At 36.3% G+C, this 20135-nt stretch overlaps 1 pseudogene; it reads right to left on the bottom strand.

Moving 5' to 3' along the window:
• Positions 1–6739: 6739 nt before the first annotated feature.
• Positions 6740–19410, bottom strand: LOC124402828 (annotated as a pseudogene).
• Positions 19411–20135: the final 725 nt, after the last annotated feature.

Here is a 20135-nt window from a genome sequence, read left to right on the forward strand (position 1 = left end):
GTTTGGATCACAGTGACTGATGAATTTCAGCAGCACAAATTAATTTATTTGATTGCATAGTTGATTTATATTAATTGCAAAAGACCGGACAGGATTCACACTTTTGCTGTACTATATACTAATATGTATGTATATACAATATACAGTGTGTGTGTGTGTGTGTGTTTGTTTTTAGTTGTTCATCCATTGTCAGAATTAACAATTCTTTGTTTTGCTCTGTCTGTATACACTCTGCAATTGAAGGTTTACAAGATTCACCTTTGACCTCTTTTACAGCACTAGTTGATTATTAGTTGATCTGATGCTGTACACTTCCTTTCTTTAGTGAAATTCAAGATTCATCTGCACAATTCATCAATTCAAGAAACATTTACAAAAAAAGTTTAATAGAAATTTTATATGACAGATTCTGACAACTGGTTTAACCATTTTGCATTCAATTATATATGCAATGAACTGATGCTGAGATGTTTTGGGGGTTAAAACTATTCAGGTGAAACCAGTATAATATATTTTGACCATCATGAACATAAACAAGTGATAATGTAGGAAACAGCAGACACTTGTACACAATCGATTAAATGAATGTACAAAAGCATTTGCAATTTGATCAAAGCAACAAGAAAAGTTCTTATGATGAGCACAAATAACTAAATGATGTGGAGGTTGAACAAGTAGTTTTGAGAATTTCATTTCTGATCTGAGAAACGCTCCAAAGCAACTGAGAAAAACTAATAAGCTGAGCAGAATGTAGAAGGTCAGGAAATTTTTTGCATTGATCGTGATGTATGTTTTGGATCATTGTCCTGTTGGATAAACCAACCCTGATAATTTTAAACTTTCTGGCAGGGGAACTCGGGTAATTATTTAATATTGGCTGTTGTTTCAAAGAGTCATTGATTCCATGTATCCTGAAAAAATGGTTCTCTGCCATGTCCTCTGGCATACAAACAGCCTCAAAACTTTAAAACATCACTATAATTAACTGTGGTTATGAGGTAATTTTTCATATGACTACCTCTGTGTGCACCAAACCTACCTCTGGTGCTCATTACTAAAAACTGTATTTCAATGTCATCTGACCATAGAACCCAATCCCATCTGAAGTTTTAATAGTGTCTGCTGAACTAAAGATACCTGAGTTTATTTCTGTATGAGACTTTTTTCTTCAAACCTTCCAAAGAAACTTGTGGTAATGTAGGTGACATCAGATTGTAGTTTTGAAGAATCTCTAACTTCAAGATGCAACAAACTTCATCAAACGCTATGATTTTGTAGATTATTTTGGCCAAATAAACAATATAGACACACGTCCTGCTTGATTCATAGCATTTGCAGTACACTTTAACTTATTGCTGATCATCTGTTACTCATCTCACCATGTATAATGACATTACACATTTTTTGTAAAGTGCTAGATTTGATACCTTATTCTGTTTTGCCATTTGCCAGATGATAACACTGAATAAAATGCAGTGATGGACGAAGTACGCAAACCATGTAGTTGAGAAAATATTCCTCCAGAAAGTGCTCCTTTTTAAATTTCACTTGAGTAAAAGTAAAAAATTGTTTGCCTTCAAATGTACTTAAGTATCCAAAGTACTATGATTGATTATGGCTATAGTGTCCCTTTATCCATTGTCATAAGGCTCTTACTTAATCATCTTAGTTTATGTAAAAAGACTCCTCTTAGCACACTCATCTATTAATAGAAATTATATTGATGAGTCAAACATGGATTGATATCTATTAAAATTATATAAATATATATATTAAGCTTCCTGACTTGACCTGAAGAGGTGCATTTTCTCCGGTATCACCTCATTAACTGTCCGTGTGAAAACATAGCAAAGGCTCTAAATGATGTCCACACGTCTCTGCACTGATATAGACTTTATATTTAATCACATGCTGTACATATGATACATGTTAAACACCTCCAAGCTGCCAGTTTTTTTTTTTTACTCACTACTGCTCATTTAGTAAATGAGATCATTAAGAGTCGCTCGGGATAAACACTTCCAACAGGAAGTGGCTATATCTCGCTATCTTTGTCTCTCTATTTTTTTTATCTAATTGTCTCTGTGTCTCTTTTAGTAAATGTCTTTGTCTCACTGTATATGTCTCTCTCTTGCTGTCTCTCTATTTGTTTCTCACTCTTTCTAAAGCTGTGTCTCTGTCTCTTTGTCTTTGTCTCTGTCTTTCCTGCTTATTTACATGTCTAACAAAGTTTTGAGTTTTGAAGTAATGCCATTAGTGATCTATGATGAAAGACTTTCCTGGTTTGATTCTTACCTCTAGTTTCATATTGAACATTATAAGAAGTTTTTAAAAACAGAACAATGAAAGATCATTAAAATTGGTTGCTGGCAAATCATGGTATATCAGTGGTGCAGGTGTTGGAGATGTGGTTCTTGTACCTGGGTCACTTCTCATAGACTTCGAGTTACTGAAAGAATGTACAGGAAGGAGAAGTTTTGACCCTCTACCATCATGATCTAAGAGAAAACACTGGTCTCCTAACTATAGAAAAGCCAAGAGTCCAATAAGCAAAGGCTTGTTTTCCTCTCCTGTGTTGGTGTAATGGTCAGTGAAGTGGTCGCTGCTATCTGACTCACCCAGTTTGATTCCTACCCCTTAGCTTTCCTTTAAATTGTTTAAAAGGATTTTAAAAAGAACCAAAAAAGGTCCTAAAAATCAGGTTCTTGCAGGAAATCCTGTGGCTCAATTGGAAGAGCTTTACCTCTGGGTTGAGAGGTTGCCGGTTCAAACCCCGACCAGGGCTCAAAGTTAAGAGTGCGGAAGGTTCCGGTGGCCATAGTAAGGAAGGTGTCAGAAATGGCTGTGTGGAAGGTTGGATGTGGTTTCGGAGGGTGTATCCTGAAGCAGGGGGGCAATATATGGGCGTTATCGTTTGTTTCAGGCTTCAAAGCAAGAAATTCAGACCAGACAGAAACACAGAAAGCAGGATTCGAACCCTGAACCCACCAACAGCGAAATACCAGTCTTAACCCACTGAACCATCGGGAAGGACCGGCTGCAATGATTGTTTAGAGCAGGTCTATCTTTTCTTTCAAACCATCAACACAAGAATATAATGCTAAAGACAGACATAGGAAGCAAACCCATAACGTGACTAGCAGGGACAAAGCAGGATTCAATCCCTGATTCACACCATTAGCTAGGCACCAGCATTAACCCACTGAACTATCAGGAAGGACAAGCTGGGAAGCTTGTTTAGAGCAGGTCTATCTTTCTTTTTAACCCATCAAACCAAGAATATGAAGATGTAGGAATCAGGAATTTAACCTACCTCATGACTAGCAGACAGAAAGCCAGGTTTGAACCCTGACCACCAACATTAGCAAAGTACCAGCCTTAACCCACTAAGCCATCAGGAAAAAAATGGAAGGAGAGCTTGATTAGAGCAGGTCTATCATTCTTTTCAAACCATCAACACAAGAATTTAAAGGTAAAGAAAGATGTAGGAAGCAAATACAGATGTAAGTAGCACAAGTTGAACCCACATTGTAAATAACAGGAAGAAAGCAGGATTCGAACCATGATCCCCACCACCAGCAAGATACCAACCTTAACCCATTGAACCATTGGTAAGGACAGGCTAGGTTGTTTATTTAGCGCAGGCCTATCTTTCTTTTCAACCCATTAAAAACAAAAACATATCGCTAAAGAAAGATGTAGGAAGTGAATCCTTATCGTGACTGGCAGGCAGAAAGCAGGATTTGAACCCTGAACCCCACCAAAAGCAAGAAACCTGATTTAACCCACTGAACTATCAGGGAAGACAGGCTGGAAGGTTGTTTAGAGCAGGTCTATCTACCTTCAAACCATCAACACAAGAATATAAAGCTAAAGAAAGATTTAGGAAACAGGAACATAACCTACATCGCAACTAGCAGGCAGAAAGCAGGATTCAAACCCTGATCCTCACCATCAGAAAGGCACCAGCTTTAACCCACTCAACCATGGAAGAGATCAGTCGGGGAAGCATGTTTAGATGAGGCACAAGCCTTAAACCACTGAGAGACCGCTGCTAAAAAGCATGTGTGCTTTTTGGAGGGTTCATACTTTGTTTCATGCCAGCACAGTAAGAAAGAAGGCATGTAGGACTGGCTTTGAAACCTTATCACCATCATGGACTATATTAAGGACCAAGGCACAAGCCTTAACCCACTGAGCTACCACAAAAGTGCCTTTTTTTGGTGGTGTTATCTTTTATGAAAGACCAGGAAATCAAGAAATTAATCCAACACAGAAAGGACAGAATTGAAATGTTTTCAGAGGGGACAAGGTCCAGAGGTTTTATTTACCAACACAGCAACCAGCTCAACCAGGAATCAAACTCTCAAACTCACCCTGAGATTAACCCACTAGGCTATCACATCTATCTATCTATCTATCTATCTATCTATCTATCTATCTATCTATGATGTGAGGTCCAGTTAACAGCTAAAACAGGTAGCAGTAATAACTACTTTTTACTTAAGTACATGTCAGAGCCAAGACTTCTTTACTTTCACTTAAGTAAAAAAGTTTAATCAGTACTTCAACTTTTACCCGAGTATTTTAAAACATGAGTATCTGTACTTCTACTTAAGTAAAGGATGTGCGTACTTTTGCCACCTCTGGCTCTAACCCGATTGGTGGCTTTATTAGTGAAGTTAAAGTAAAGTCTCCTCAAATGTAAATACTTCAGTAATGTACAGATACGCAAAAATCTACTTAAGTACAGTAACGAATTACATTTACTTTGTTACTGTCCACCACTGCTAAATTGTATGTAATGTAATATAATATTATATATTATAAATGTAATCATTATCATCGAGGTTGGAGCAGTGTAAAACCTTAAAGCTAGCATTTTCTTCCATGTACAGAATACACTCATCCATACACAGATTTCTAGCAGAATTACAATAGTTTTAACAGTGTTGTTCAATAAATGTTTCAGATCTAGTTAATAACTGCTGAAAAAATATACAAATACTTTTTTTGTGAAGTAGTGTCTAAATATTAAACTTGAAAAAAGTTTTAGGGTACAGATTGACTGACCATGAATAAGAAAACCACATCAAGCTAAAAGTAGAAATTATTGTGGACTGCACACCAGATTGGATTTCGTTCTGCATTCAGTCCAGCAGACTGTTCTATGCATTTGCTTTTTTTGGATGTAATATGATATGAGGTGTAATGGGAAATCTGTAGTACAATGTTCAATCTATTGCGTTAGCAGTAAATCTTTTTCTGCAATATGAACTAAGAAAAGAAAGAAGCAATCGTTACTCTCATTAATATTAATACATTATATAATGGTGGACTCTATACTAGTGAATGATGTGCTTGCTATGAGTATTGCTCTGTTGTTAGTAATTGTGTAAATATCTTGTTTTATGTGCTATTCACATTAGCATTTACACTAAATGCTTTTCTGTGTTTGATGCTATACTTTTTATAGTTTTCCATACAGTATTTGCTCAATTACATGTTATTATATAACAAACTATTTTGTTATAAGGCCTTGGAGATTAGCTTTCCTGTACACAACTTCCTATGAAGACTTGTGGCCAAGTCAATAGGAGGCGCTGTTGTGTGTGCTCATTAACATTTATTATAAAATTTGCTATTATTAGATTTGTTTGTATTAATGTACTTGGTTAACCTGCTAGTATTTACTTGTTTTGGTTCTTTCTCTTATTATATAACTACAGGGCGGTTTGTTGGCTGCCCTGCAGGACTTCTTCTTGAGCCGTCCTATATCATTTTCCCAATGACAAATCAGTTCATGTGTTGAGGATCATTTGGCTCCATCACATCACACTGGCAAAAAGGTATAGAGGACAATGTAACCAGTAATAATTTACTTATTACTTGATGTTAAAAAGTTACAGAATAATACTATAATGTTTACTCATGTTCACTCTGCCATCGGTGTCTTTGTTTTGGTTCATGTTATTTATATAGTACAATCTTCAGTATCATCTCCAGCAGCTTAGTGGTGTTAACGGCTAATGATGATGATGATGATGATTATGTTGGGTTGCAGAACAGTGGCTTAAACAGTGTAGCGTAAAAAAATCCTGACAGCCAGAGATACTGATAAGTGTACATGTCCATATTGACCAAATTTCAGACCTTCTGGAAATCTACAGAGCAAGCAAATATTGTGTTTTAGTTGATATATTTGTCAATCAGGGTATGCTGTCTAATATAAGGTCTGATGTTCTGTAATTTTGTAAACATCAAATCAGACTACTGCTGAAGACATGAAGCTTAAGTGTTAACTACTGTTCAAAACTTTCCTCTGGATTTAATTAATCGCATGTTTCATAAGGGTTGTTATGAGTCTGTGTGCCAGTGAAATGGCCTACACTCAAAAGAAAGTATTACCGTAGTAAGGCCAATCTTAATTTGAGTTCTGTTTTCCAACTCCTTTCACTAAGGCCATAGAGTCAACTTGCTTTTTTGCTTCATCTGCAATGGGGAATCTAATAGGATTTATAAAATTTTTTTTTTTTTTGTATTTGGGTTTGTTCTTTGTTCATTTTTATTTCACTTTTAAATTGTTCAAATCCATTACAATTCTGCCCAAAAATCTGTAAAAATTTACAGATCCTTCAATCATTATTAGTTGATTTTGGATATACTGTTCATTCTCTCATATCCTGAGTGCATTTAGATTCTGTTTAAGTTCTTTACATTATGGATTTTGTCTCTTTCTATGTCTGTCAGCCTACAGTAATGTTGTAGTTCAGCGGGGGGTGGCGATAAGCTGGTATTTGCGTGGCAGGTTGGCAAAGCCGCTGGTTTCAGGAGTGGAATCAATGCTCTCAGGTCCTCCAGGTGTGGTAAAGGTGAAATGTTGCAACAGAGACACCAGGAAGAGAAACAGTTCCATCCGTGCCAGAGACTCACCCACACAGGCCCTCTTCCCTGCAGGAAAGACCGACAATTCAGGTTAGCATCACATACTGTAACACTAGCCACGTTTACATTTACACTTTTTTGTCATTCCGATTAAAATTTTACAATTAAAAGATCTGGTGGACTGTTTACGAGGCGTTATCTATCCGATAAGGTGTTTACATGTGCCGGCCCTTATAATCGGAGTGACTGTGACATGCACACATTAGCCTATATCCTGTTAGCCACCTTTTATTCCTGTCAACATGGAGTTCCTTTATTTGTTATGCGTGTTATTTATATGTAAAGTGTTACTCGTAATCAAGCAACAGAGTGAATTTGTAGGCATACTACTGCTGGAAGGTATGAGGAAAAGATGGGCGCAGGAAGCTAAGCTTTTTGGTGACTGTGCATCTCTATGTTCCTTAATATCTTCTGCAAAGGAATTGAGGAAGCAAATTTTGGGTCTTATAATCGGTTTAACGTGTTTACACCGAACAAAATTTTTATTTTGTTCGGTTTATAGAAAGGTTTATCCCACCCCTCTTAAACTAATTACAATTTCACTCGGTTTGGGCATTTTTATTCCGATTGAGGTGTTTATATGGAGCTTTTTCATTCAGATTGGACTTTTAAAACGATTACAATGCTCCATGTAAATGCACCTACTTTTTACCCTGATTCTGTTATTGTGTTAATTGTACATTTGAGTCACTAAAATGTACATTTTGTATGCATGCCATACTGTAGAGTTGTCCTGGTCTTATAACACTGTATATATTGTTTATATACATGTTTACAGCATACAGAGCATTTCTGTGGTCATTTTTCACACTGAATACACAAAGAGATCTTCAGTTAAAGATCTGTATCATTTGCAGGTTTGATAAGAAATATTCAACAGCTCAGCTTTAAGTTTGACAATTTTTTCCTTCATAGAAATCCTTAAATAAATTGTGTCTGTGAATAAAGTATGCATGTCCCAACATATACATGTAAACATTTACCTAACGTGATAACCATGATCTGGATTGCAAGGTCAGAAAGAGTTAACCAACTAGCAAAGAACAAAGAATTTAATAAAAGGCATGGCCAAATATTTCAGCTGAATGTTTGGAGAAACTGTCTGAATCCTAAGACTGTGTAAAGCTGTTATTCATGCTGAAAAAGAATTTTTCAATGGAAGTTTTTTGGAAAGGAATGACCTAAAGAAATATAACATGCATGTGTTTCCTGAAAACGAAAGTACTAGTTGTTTCCAAACTTCTGATAAGCACTTTATAATAAAAACTAATCTTAATTTTAATGCTTTTTGCAGTAAATTTGTGATGGGCAATTTTGTAATTCTGCATAATATTATGGTTGTATATGTATATGTGGTAGAACAAGTAAAAGTTTTAATCAGCTATACAAATAATGTGCTTCTAAGGCTGTAGTGAAACCAACAGATCCAGTATTCAATGTAATTTTTTTTATCTTTATTAAACTGCTTCTTGGATTTGGTATTTATGCAGTATATATACTAATAGAAAACGATTGTTTACAATGCACACAAGCTGGTAGAGGTGGAAAGTAACGAATTACATTTATTCATGTTACTGTAATTGAGCCGTTTTTTTTGAGTACATCTACTTTTTAAGGAAGTTTTAAAATCTGTAATTTTATTTTTACATAATTATTATTTTATTTTTTTAATAATAGCAACTCGTTTTAAATCATATTTTTTACTAAGTAACAAAAAATGAATAAATGAAAATAATCCAAGGGGAAAAACTGGGGAATCCACTGCAGCTTCGGAGACGGACAAGACAGACGCCAGTGATGCAGACCCAGCTGAAAGCCAAATCCCGTCAAATCAAAAGTTGTACACTGCGTTGTTCACTCGCTCTCTAAATTCTTATTTTTAATTTTTAATTTTTTTGTAGAAATTTTATTTTGTAAAGGTGTTTCTTTAACTAAAAACAAGTTTGAGATTTATAACCTCTTGTCCTTTCTAAACTACTTTCAAAATTTCCCATTTCACCCCTATCTGTTTCTAACTACTTTTTTACTTTTACTTGAGTAGATTTTCAGACCGGTAGCTTTACTCGTACATAAGAAAATTTTCATTCAAGTAACAGTACTTTTCTACAAACTGATTACATACAACTTTAAAAAGTGGATTTGGATTTCTTCCAAATCGAAGACCTGATTTGCAGAGATTTGTGAACACGTTTATACTTTTTAAAATGTAATTCTTATGGGGGTATTAATCGAAGTGTGTCAGTTTGTTAAACTGAGTGCTGCAAAATAATGACTCACCTGCAGAAAAAGGCATGAAAGCAGGGCTCTTTTTAAAGTTGCCATTTTTGTCCAAAAAATGTTTCGGGTCAAATGTCCATGGCTTCTCCCAGTGTTCCTCATCCCTCAGAACAGAGTGAAGCAAGGTAAGATTACTGTGTCCTGCAAGGGATTTAAAATGTTAACCAAAACTAGTGAATTTAGTGACTCATCACATTTTTTATAGTCAGGATTTGATTGTTTTTGTGCTTGTGATTTACTATTAAAAAAAAAACCCATTATATAAAACAGTTTAAAGCATTGGACAGACTAACAGGATAATACACAAAAATAAGGGATTGCATAATCATCAAAGTTATTGCATAATGCTCTGATCATTATCATAATGCTCAAAGTAAAGGTTAATTACTTGCCAATTATAATTACCATGAACATTATTTGTCTAATTTGACAGCTGAATGTAGGCCTGTGCAAATCGTTTCAAACTCATTAACTCATTTTCCATTTTGAAGACATCTCCAGTGCTAACACACACTCGCTTTTACTGATGTTAATTTGTGGATCTGGTGCATGGACATGATCGTGCAAAATGAAGGACTAAATGGATTTTTCTGGTCCATAATCTTAAGTATCTTGAAAGAAGCAATCTGAATCTTCTGTATACACACACACTTCTATACACAGATGTTTAGTGCAATTATAAACTTTAGAGTGCTGCGGTCACAAATAGAGTTTCAGAGCACAATATAGTTAATAGACTGCTGAAAAATATCACATAATTCAAGCAAGAATTGTTTCTTTGTGTTAAAAAGTGTCTAAATGTTAACTCTGCATATTTGCCAAAGGTCTACAAGAAAATGTATGTGAATGGTCATCTGTCATGTCAGATTGCCTCAATTTAATTTAATTTATTTTAATTTCTTAGTTTTATTAATGAAGCTGTAATAAAACTACATCATTTATGGACTGCACCACATCGATTTCTGTTTGTGGTCCAGTAGTTTCACATATTAGCTTTTTTGTGCTTTCAGTAAGAATTTAAAGAAAGTAAGTGGTTTAAGTAAAACATGTATTTATTCATCATTACCTTTGGAATTGTGTAGCCTCTGAATGTAATTTGATGTGTGGTGTAATGGGGAACATTGAGCGGTATGAGATCTATATAGCGTTGCACTTCATGGATCACTGCATCAGTAAATGGGAGGGACTTTCTGTCTTCCATATTAGGGCTTCTTTCACGTCCAATCACAATGTCAATCTCTTTCTGCATGCCATCTGGAAAAGTGGACAGGCATTTAATAGTGTGTACAGTAAGTATGCAATGATGAAACTCATGGGTGTGTGTGTGTGTGTGTGTGTGTGTGTGTGTGTGTGTGTGTGTGTGTGTGTGTGTGTGTGTGTGATGTTAGAGATTTTCAAGTTGATCAAATATTTGCATGTGTTTTGAAGATTACCTTTCTTGCACAGAACTACATGTAAATAACTTTACTTTTGATTGTGTTTCACTTAAAAAATTTACAATATTAATAAATATTAAAATCTACTTTAATTGGGACTTAAACCATTATAGATGGTATATAAACTGTGAATCATTTTTCTTCTTCTTCTTCTTTCAGTTGTTCCCGTTAGGGGTCGCTACAGCGGATCATCCGTCTCCATACCCCCCTGTCCTCTACATCTGCCTCTTTCAAACCAACTACCTGCATGTCTTCCCTCACCACATCCATGAACCTCCTCCTTGGTCTTCCTCTTTTCCCCCTTCCTGGTGGCTCCATCCTCAGCATTCTCCTACCAATATAACTCATGTCCTTTTTCTGCACATGTCCAAACCATCTCAAACCACCTCTCTCACTTTGTCCCCAAAATGTCCAACATATGCTTTTTCTCTAATAAACTGGTTTCTAATCCTGTCCATCGTCATCACTCCCAATGAAAACTTTAACATCCAACCTCCAGCTCCACCTCTTGTCTTTTACTGAATGCCACTGTCTCTAAACCATTAAACATATTTCTAGTTATGTTCGTGCAAACATTTTCTTCAATGGTCCTACCCTGTATTTCAGGATGCTTGATCAGTAACATCAGAGCATATCTGAGCGTAGTGCTGGTGGTCTCAGTCCCAGCCAGGAATAAGTTTAAGGCAGTGGCTATCAAATTTTCATGATGAAACTCTGAACTGGGATTGTCCTTCTCCTGTTTGGAGAAAGAAATGTTGCCTATGGTTAATCACAATAGCAATACCAGAAATTAGTTAGTATAAGAATTCAAATAGACTACATTAAATAGAGCGATATTTCAAAAGGTCGACTTGAGTCCAGAAGTTATGGCAAAAATACACATATTCAGGTAGACGCTCCTTTTCCAGATTATGTGGATCATGCACAAGTTTTTAACTATAAACCCAAAATAAGAGCAGGTCTTGATAATTTAAATTCTAAAATCAATAAAAAAAAATACATATTTTAAATTATAAAAAAGAACGTTCAAAATTAAATTGAAATGACTTTAGAAAAACAGTATATTGCTACATTAATAGGCGAATTATCTTATTGTTTAATGCTTGGTAAATTGTGCCTAAGTAAACCTAGTAACAATGTCATGTTAGCTCCACTCAGATCTAATTCCTAACAAATTTTGTTATGTATTTGGGATGGATCAAAATATTTTAAGCAGAGATGGTGCAAGAAAAATGAACTTAGCTCTGAATATCATGATACTATTTTGGATGAGAAATGCTTCATCATAAGACCACTATATTTATCTTTTGTTCAATGGTTCAACCTAGCAATAAAAAGCACTGTAGTATAAAGGACTGCTTGCCTGGCTGAGTCGGACGAGGAAGCAGTCGATAAAGTCTCGTGGATTGTCTGGGTCAAAATTTTCCATGTGCTCCTGTATTTTGCTCTTAGAAAAGGCCTTGATTTCTTCTAGTTCTTTGAAAATCGCATGATGTTTACCAGGAAGTGCATCAACCAACGTAGGAAAGATATCATACAACTGCAAAATAAGAGTTACAAATGTAATCTTTTTATGCAGTTTGTAAGTCGATGTATATGTGTAAGATTCATGTGAGAGTGACTAATATTACCGTTCAGTATTTAATTTTAACAGCAATTATTTGTACTTCATATTATTTTCAGATGAAAAACAATTGAACTCATTTTGCAATAATAATATCATTTGGATATTTTCACAAGGTTTTGAAGGTCTCCATAAATAGTCTCAGCAGTTTTTGTAAGAATCCTATCATGACATACCTGTTCCAATGTGCGGCTGCCAAACCGCAGTATTCTATTAATGACTTGGAGCAGATGTAGAAAGTGATGGTCTTCATAAAGAAAGCGTTGACCAAACACCAGTGCACAGATGATGTTAGATACAGCTCTACTCAGAAAGAATGTGGGGTCAAATTGAGTAGCTAGAGGAAATAAACACATTTAAATAAGTCTTAGGATTTTACTTATCCCGTTGCCTACATCTTAGTGCATTCCAGTCAAAAGGCAGCTTTTCAGAGAGGCAGCAATTTTGGGCAGCATTTTGGCCACGGGCCAAAAGTACATTTAGCATTATACCAAACATTATGTTAAAATTAAAGCTGGTATGCCTTCTCTCTTATATTTTTTTAACTTTCTTTCGGGTTCTCCCATTAGGGGTCGCCACAGCGGGCCATCCTCATGTTTGATTTGGCACATGTTTTTACGCTGGATGCCCTTCCTAACGCAACCCTTCCCATTTATCCGGGCTTGGGACCGGCACTAAGAGTGGCTGGGGTTGGTTCCCTGACCGGGGATCGTACCCAGGCCGCAGCGGTGAGAGCGCCACATCCTAACCACTAGACCACCAGGGACCCTAAAACTTTCTTTCGGCTTCTCCCATTAGGGGTCGCCACAGCAGACCATCCTCATGTTTGATTTGGCACATGTTTTTACGTTGGATGCCCTTCCTAACGCAGCCCTCCCCATTTATCCGGGCTTGGGACCGGCACTGAGAGCGGCTGAGGTTGGTTCCCTGACCGGGGATCGAACCCGGGCGCAGCGGTGAGAGCGCCGCATCCTAACTACTAGACCACCAGGGACCCTCTCTCTTATATTTTCATAATAATTAAAAAGAAATAAAGAAATAAAATCATTGATCTGTAATCTGCATAACTAATGCAGCTTTTATTTCAAAGTTCTTGTTCTGTGAAACTTGTAGCACTAAGAGAAACAATCCAATTTACTATAGAATAGAGTTAAATGCCTAATATACTTATTCAGTGATCTCTAAAGAGAGACATGAAGCTGGTCCTTATTTTTCAAAAAAGTCTTACAATTACAAAAGCCCAACCCCCAAACTCCTCCTTTTGGCAGCCAGGATTCGGACCAACCATTGCGGAGTACTTCATGCCTATTCCGACAACTAAGCATGTGGGTTAGGGGCCTTGCTCAAGAGTGACCACCCAGTATGGCAGGGATTCAAGCCCACAACCTCTAGTTACAAAGTCCAATGCCTTAACCACTAGGCCACCTCCCGGGTTGTGTTTTAGAAAAAAATTCTAAACCCCCCAAAAAAATAATGCATTGTTGTTTAACAAAGAGTACAATGTAATTGTGAATACATAATGTTAATTGAATGCTTTTTGGAAAACGTCTGCTTTTCTTCTTTGTTATATTTACCTACATATATAGAAAAAGCGTGTCTGGTGAGAAAACAATTGTTTATAAATGCTCTAAGTGATAACAGGAAGTGCTCAAAGAAGACAACAGGTTTGTCCTCCTGATGTTTTGCTATCGACAGGAAACAACCAAACCTGTTAATGTTATTGGAAAATGAGACCATTTTATAACGTAACATCGTTGTTGATTATTTTCCTTTGTTGTTGAATATCTTCTTATTACAACATGCCCTGTATAGTTTTTACACATCCACACTATTATTTATTGAGCAGGAGCTAGCTGGCTGGCTAACTATAGGTTAGCTACATAAACTAGATATGTATATACAGTCATTTGTGAAATTCTGCAATTTAGTCAATTTGTAGTTAATTTTAACCACATTTACAAACAAATATAGCTGTTATACTTGTTCAGCAAAACCTTAAATAAATGTTAGCTATAAAAAAACATGATCAAGCATCGGTTAAATGCTCCCCAGATCTCAATTATATCATTTTTGGAATGCTAAGTACTAATTTCTAGCCTTACCATTTATTTGTAAAACTTCATTAGCTGGGATAAGTAAAAGGACATCTTTGAGATTTTAAAACTAATTATTCTATTTTTTAAGCTACAACTACAAAAAATTTCATTTACACCCTTTTTGATTTATTAAATTGGCATAATTTCCCATTTAGATAAACCAATCTAGTCTGTTGAAAGTGACATGAATTAGGCCACTCACACTTAGTTTCTTTGATGGCATTCAGCAAGTGTCTGCTCTCTTCTTGTACCCAGTCCTCCATTCTCCTACGTCCCATCCCAAAGTCTCTCAGAGTAGTGAGTGTGAACCTCCTGAGCTGACGCCAACGCTCTCCGTTACTGATAGTAATACCTGAAAGATGGAGACACAGTTGATAATGTTGACCAATTGATCACACATACAACCACAATTCCAAAAACGTTGGGACGCTGTGCAAAATTAACAATAGTATATAACATAAAACTGTTCCAAAATATGTAGACAGATAGGTAGGGCTGAAAAACGTGAACCATGTGCTTATCTACAGTACACATTACTTTTTTTTTTTTTGCAGATTGCTGAACCTCTGCCCATCTTTAATTCTGAAAGGCTCTGTCTCTGTAAGTTAGCCGTTTTATTCCCAATCATGTTACTGACCTATTGTCAATAAAGCTAATAAGTTTGCAGAAAAATTAGTTCATGCTTTTGTAACATCAAGATTAGATTACTATAACGCTTTACTGTCTGGGTGTTCAAGTAAGTGCATAAATAACGAGATCATGAGATCTAGGAAATATGACCACATCACTCCTGTTTTAATCAGTCTACGCTGCTCCCAATCAAATCTAATATAATCATATAAAATATAATCATTGATTATAAAATACTACTACTGACATATAAAGCACTTAACAGTCTTGCACCACAGTGCCTGAACTTCTGTACCAGTGAACTTCTGTACCAGTATGATTCTCCATGCCTACTTAGATCAGAACGTGCAGGCTATCTGTTGGTTCCTCAAATAATGAAGACTACAGCAGGGGGCAGATCTTTCTCTTATAAAGCCCCACAGTTATGGAACAACCTTCCAATCAGTGTTCGGGACTCAGACGTAGTCTCAGTGTTCAAGTCGAGGTTGAAAATATATTTATTTAGTCAAGCCTTTGAACAGTAGATTTTTTTCTTAGGTAAAGGCACAGATCTGGAGGGAACATGGATATAGAGTGTTTGGTGAACTGGGATATTTGTATGCTGTCGTCCCCTCACATTCACACGTTCACTCAGGTTTGTTGACGGTGGTGTGGTGGGTCGTCTCTTATCCCAGAGATCCCTCATGTCTGTGTTACCTTCTGGTTCTCCCTTTTAGTTATGCTGCCATAGCGAGTCTTGCCGGACTCCAAACTGCACAACTTTCATACAACAATAAAGACACTTAATAATCCATATCCTTCTCTTCCTGTCACCCTCTCTCTCTCTCTCTCTCTCTCTCTCTCTCTCTCTTTCACTCTCTTTGTCGACTTAAACATGCTTTTGACGCTCCAGTGACCACTGTTCCTGCCCCTCTCCCCTCCGTGGATCTTCCCACTTCATCCAGGCCTGCCTCTGGATAGTGTTCTCTTCGACTGGAGGCCAGTCTGTGCAGCTTGGGACGGTTTCTCATCAAAGCCTTGGGTGGTTCTATGAAATTCCAGAGTAAGAACGGGCACTTTTGAGGATGGATTGGACTGTAGTTAATGTCAACAGTCTGCTACATCGACTCAGGACTACTTTTTGCTTCTGATCATCATCACTGTACCCCGCAACATCGTATATCTGCTACAAATGGACATTTGGTGCAACCCAGATGAGGATGGGTTCCCTCTTGAGTCTGGTTCCTCTCAAGGTTTCTTCCTAATGCCATCTCGGGGAGTTTTTCCTTGCCACAGTCGCCACCGACTCGCTCATCAGGGACAAAGTTACTTATAAAGAACATATTTACTTTTAATCACCACATTATCTGTGTAAAGCTGCTTTGAGACAATGTTCATTGTTAAAATTGCAATACGAATAAAAATGAATTGAATTGAAAAGTTGCAAAATGTTCTTTCAGCTGTTTCTTTTTAGCAACACTTACTTTTTAAGACCTGTCCCAACTTTTTTAAGCAGCCATCAAATTCAAAATAACTCTACATTTTCCTTAAATTGGTAATTTTTACCAGTTTAAACATTTGATATGTTTTCTGTTATATTGTGAATAAAATTTAAGTATAAGAGATTTGCAAATTGCTGCATATCGTTTTAATTTATATTTTACGCAGTGTCCCAACTTTTTCAGCCCTGGGGTTGTATTTTGAGAATGAATTAATTAACACCATCTATAGTGTGCTTCTTGGAATGGATAAGCCATTGAACTGCGGTGCCAACCATAGGTGCAGCATGGATATAATCAAAAAACTAAGAGAGAGATTGAATGCATACTTACTTTTAAACATATCAGTTTTACATAAGTAACAAAAAAGTAAAGAAATTACACTTTACATAAACACATGAACTTACTTTTATGACATACCTGATTTAATGACAGTACATTTCAATAGTTGAAAAACATTTACCTTCTACAAAATCACTTTTTAACAAGTTACTTCTGACGATTTCTTTTTTTGTTGTTTTTTTTTTTTGTTTTTTTCGATTAATCACTAGTTATAACTATATAAAATTTCAGTTAATTCAGGGTATTTATGTATAAAAGTGTACTTATAAAAATGCCACAATGAGTTTAACGGTCTTTAATTTTCATATTTTAAAGCTTATAGTGGCTGCTTGTTGAGGCGTGCATGAGGGATTTCCCATTTAAACAAATTCACTCATGCTGGGTCTGTAAAAAAACAAAAAAATAAACAAACAAACAAAATAAAAACTGCATTTGAGTATACAAGGTAAAGTAATTTGTGTAAATCAACATTTGTATTGTATTTCGCAGATGTCAAGTTGACAAACATGCTTAAAAAAATCTATACAATATATAAAACATTTTCCATGTTAATTTTTATTTGAAAGAATACACATTTTGTTTAATTGTAAAAATATAAGCATCTTGAATATATAATGATATTTAAATGATACACGCATAAATTAAATATACAAACATTGAAAACAGCATTTGAACGTAGTAAAGCCGCAGTAAATCGCGGGTGAAAACAGATAAGTAACTGTTATAGTAGACAAATACTATGAAAAGAGAATGGAACGAAGAAACGCAGCATGCTAACAGGCTTGATAAAAAAAAAAAGAAAAAAAGAAATATAAAATATGCATTGGTGTACAAACGCACCATTTGCTGAAAACCACAATAGTGAGTAAAAAATTTGATCGTTTACTGCTGCTGTTATTTGCATATTTTAGACGTATTTTTTGTTCGCACCGTTTTAATTGAATCCATCACGACGTCACAAGCGAGCTGATTGCGCAACCTGATGCTCACGAGTCACGACAGAACAGATCCAGTGCGACTTTCCCGAAGTTACCAAACAAACAGTTTACACAATAACACTTCATTTACCTGCGGTTCTTCCATCCCACACAAACTCTACTTTGCAATAACTTGTGTCACAGTCTTATAGGATTTTAATATAAAATGCTTTGGATGACTTGGGACGCACACTTTTCCCTACTGCCGATGTCCTGACCCTGTCCTTTACAGTCCCGCTAACCCGTAACTAAACCCAAAACAATCGGTAACGGCATTCGCTGATAACGAATTTCATTATTAATTATAATCGAATAGTTGTTGCAGCTCTACTTACGATGTAACTGAATTACTGCACTTTTTTACTTCCCTGTTATCAAATATTTAGCTTATAAATACATATATCTAGTGATACCCATTATGTTCTGTCTTTCGGCTTCTCCCATTAGGGGTTGCCACAGCGGATCATCCGTCCCCATACCCCCCTGTCCTCTACATTTGCCTCTTTTAAACCAACTACCTGCATGTCTTCCCTCACCACATCTATAAACCTCTTCCTTGGCCTTCCTCTTTTCCTCCTTCCTGGTTGCTCCATTCTCAGCATTCTTCTACCCCATTCCCTCCTCTGCACATGTCCAAACCATCTCAATCTCGCCTCCCTCACCTTGTCTCCAAAACGTCCTACATGCGCTGTCCCTCTAATTAACTCATTTCTAATCCTGTCCATCCTCATCACTCCCAATGAACATCTTAGCATCTTCAGCACTATTCGACAAGCTTGTGGTATGTAACTCTAGTTTTGTGTTTTGTGGCAAATGACAAATGTCTCTTAACATCAGCTTTTCTTATAACTAACAGGTAGTTTATATTTCTTTCCGTAGCCTTTCAGCACTTTCTGTGCAAAAGGTACAGGGGCTCTGCCAACAAAATCATCTGCATTGTCAACAAGGGCTTCTTTCACTGTGTCGTAGCCCACCAGAACAAGGAATCTCTGGGGTCCCAGATACACCGTCATCACAGGACCATATGTCTTACTCCACTGTTAAAGAACAAAGATCAGTGTATCCTGAATGGGTTACTAAAGTTTTTTCATGTACAAAATAACAATTTCTCTGCTTAATTTAATTTACTTTCAACAAGCGACTCGGACTGAAAGGTATATACTTCATTCTTTTTCCTGTACATAACCTACGATGCTTTGCACATGCATGTCCAGTAGAACATTGAGACTACTCGTTCTTCTGTGTCACATTAAAGACTCGTTTGAAAATGAACGACTCAGCACTTATGACTACAATGTGGAAAATATATTTTATGAAGATGAAAATAAAAACTGCTGACCTTTAGAAAGTCTTTAAAGGGTGCATGGATGTCCATGGTCAGAATATTTCCAACTATAGGCAAAGCTGTAGGTCCTGGAGGTAGATTATGTGGTTTATATCTCCATCTAGGCAATATGAACAGAGCTACTACTAAACCCAGCAATAGTAAAGTGCTGGAGAGATCCATAGTTGTTTATATTATTATTTTCCAAAAACAATATCTGCTCTGTTTTTGAGTTTTGAATCTGTTGCTTACTTTTGCTTAAACATTTTACACTGGGGCTTGCAGAGTTTATATAATACCAGGAAATGGGAGGGGCTGAAACACGTGAACCATGTGCTTATCTACAGTACACATGAACTCTTGATAGGTCTATCCCACTGATTCAAGAAGATAAAGATTTATAGAGTTTCCTTAACATCAAACACACAGTCTTCTATAAGATATTCATATAACTGTAAATAACATATTGAGGGAACTGTACTGTACTTGTTGAGTCTGTAGATGTGTAGCCACTAGTTGGCAGTAGAAGATAAAAAGAGTAAACAAAGAACAGTGGTGGACAGTAACAAAGTATTTGTAATTTGTTACTGTAAGTAGCGAAATATCCTACTTTTTACTTAAATACATTTTGAGAAACCAAACGTTTCTATTTATTTGTGAGTGGATTAAAACTTAACTGGTCAAGGCCACCAATCAGGGTAGAGCACGTGCTCTGTTTTGAACTTAATTGATTGGCGCTTGGTGGTATCTACTTACCACCAACATACAATTCAGCATCAGTTCAACAGCAAGCAGAACATTTTGAGAGTAATAAATGATGGAAGAAAATTCTGACTCGAACTTGTCACAACAACCGTGGCCTTATTTGTTTAGGTAATTTTTGCAATTATTTTAAGTAGTTGATGTTTTGGGCTCATGATATTTTTATTACATATCAATCAGTGTTTGAGTAATTCATATCATTCTGTTAATAGATTGCTGCGCTAAGAGTAACGTTAGCATCTTT

This window comes from Silurus meridionalis, chromosome 20 (assembly GCF_014805685.1).
Source record: "Silurus meridionalis isolate SWU-2019-XX chromosome 20, ASM1480568v1, whole genome shotgun sequence".
NCBI classification, from domain to species: domain Eukaryota; kingdom Metazoa; phylum Chordata; class Actinopteri; order Siluriformes; family Siluridae; genus Silurus; species Silurus meridionalis.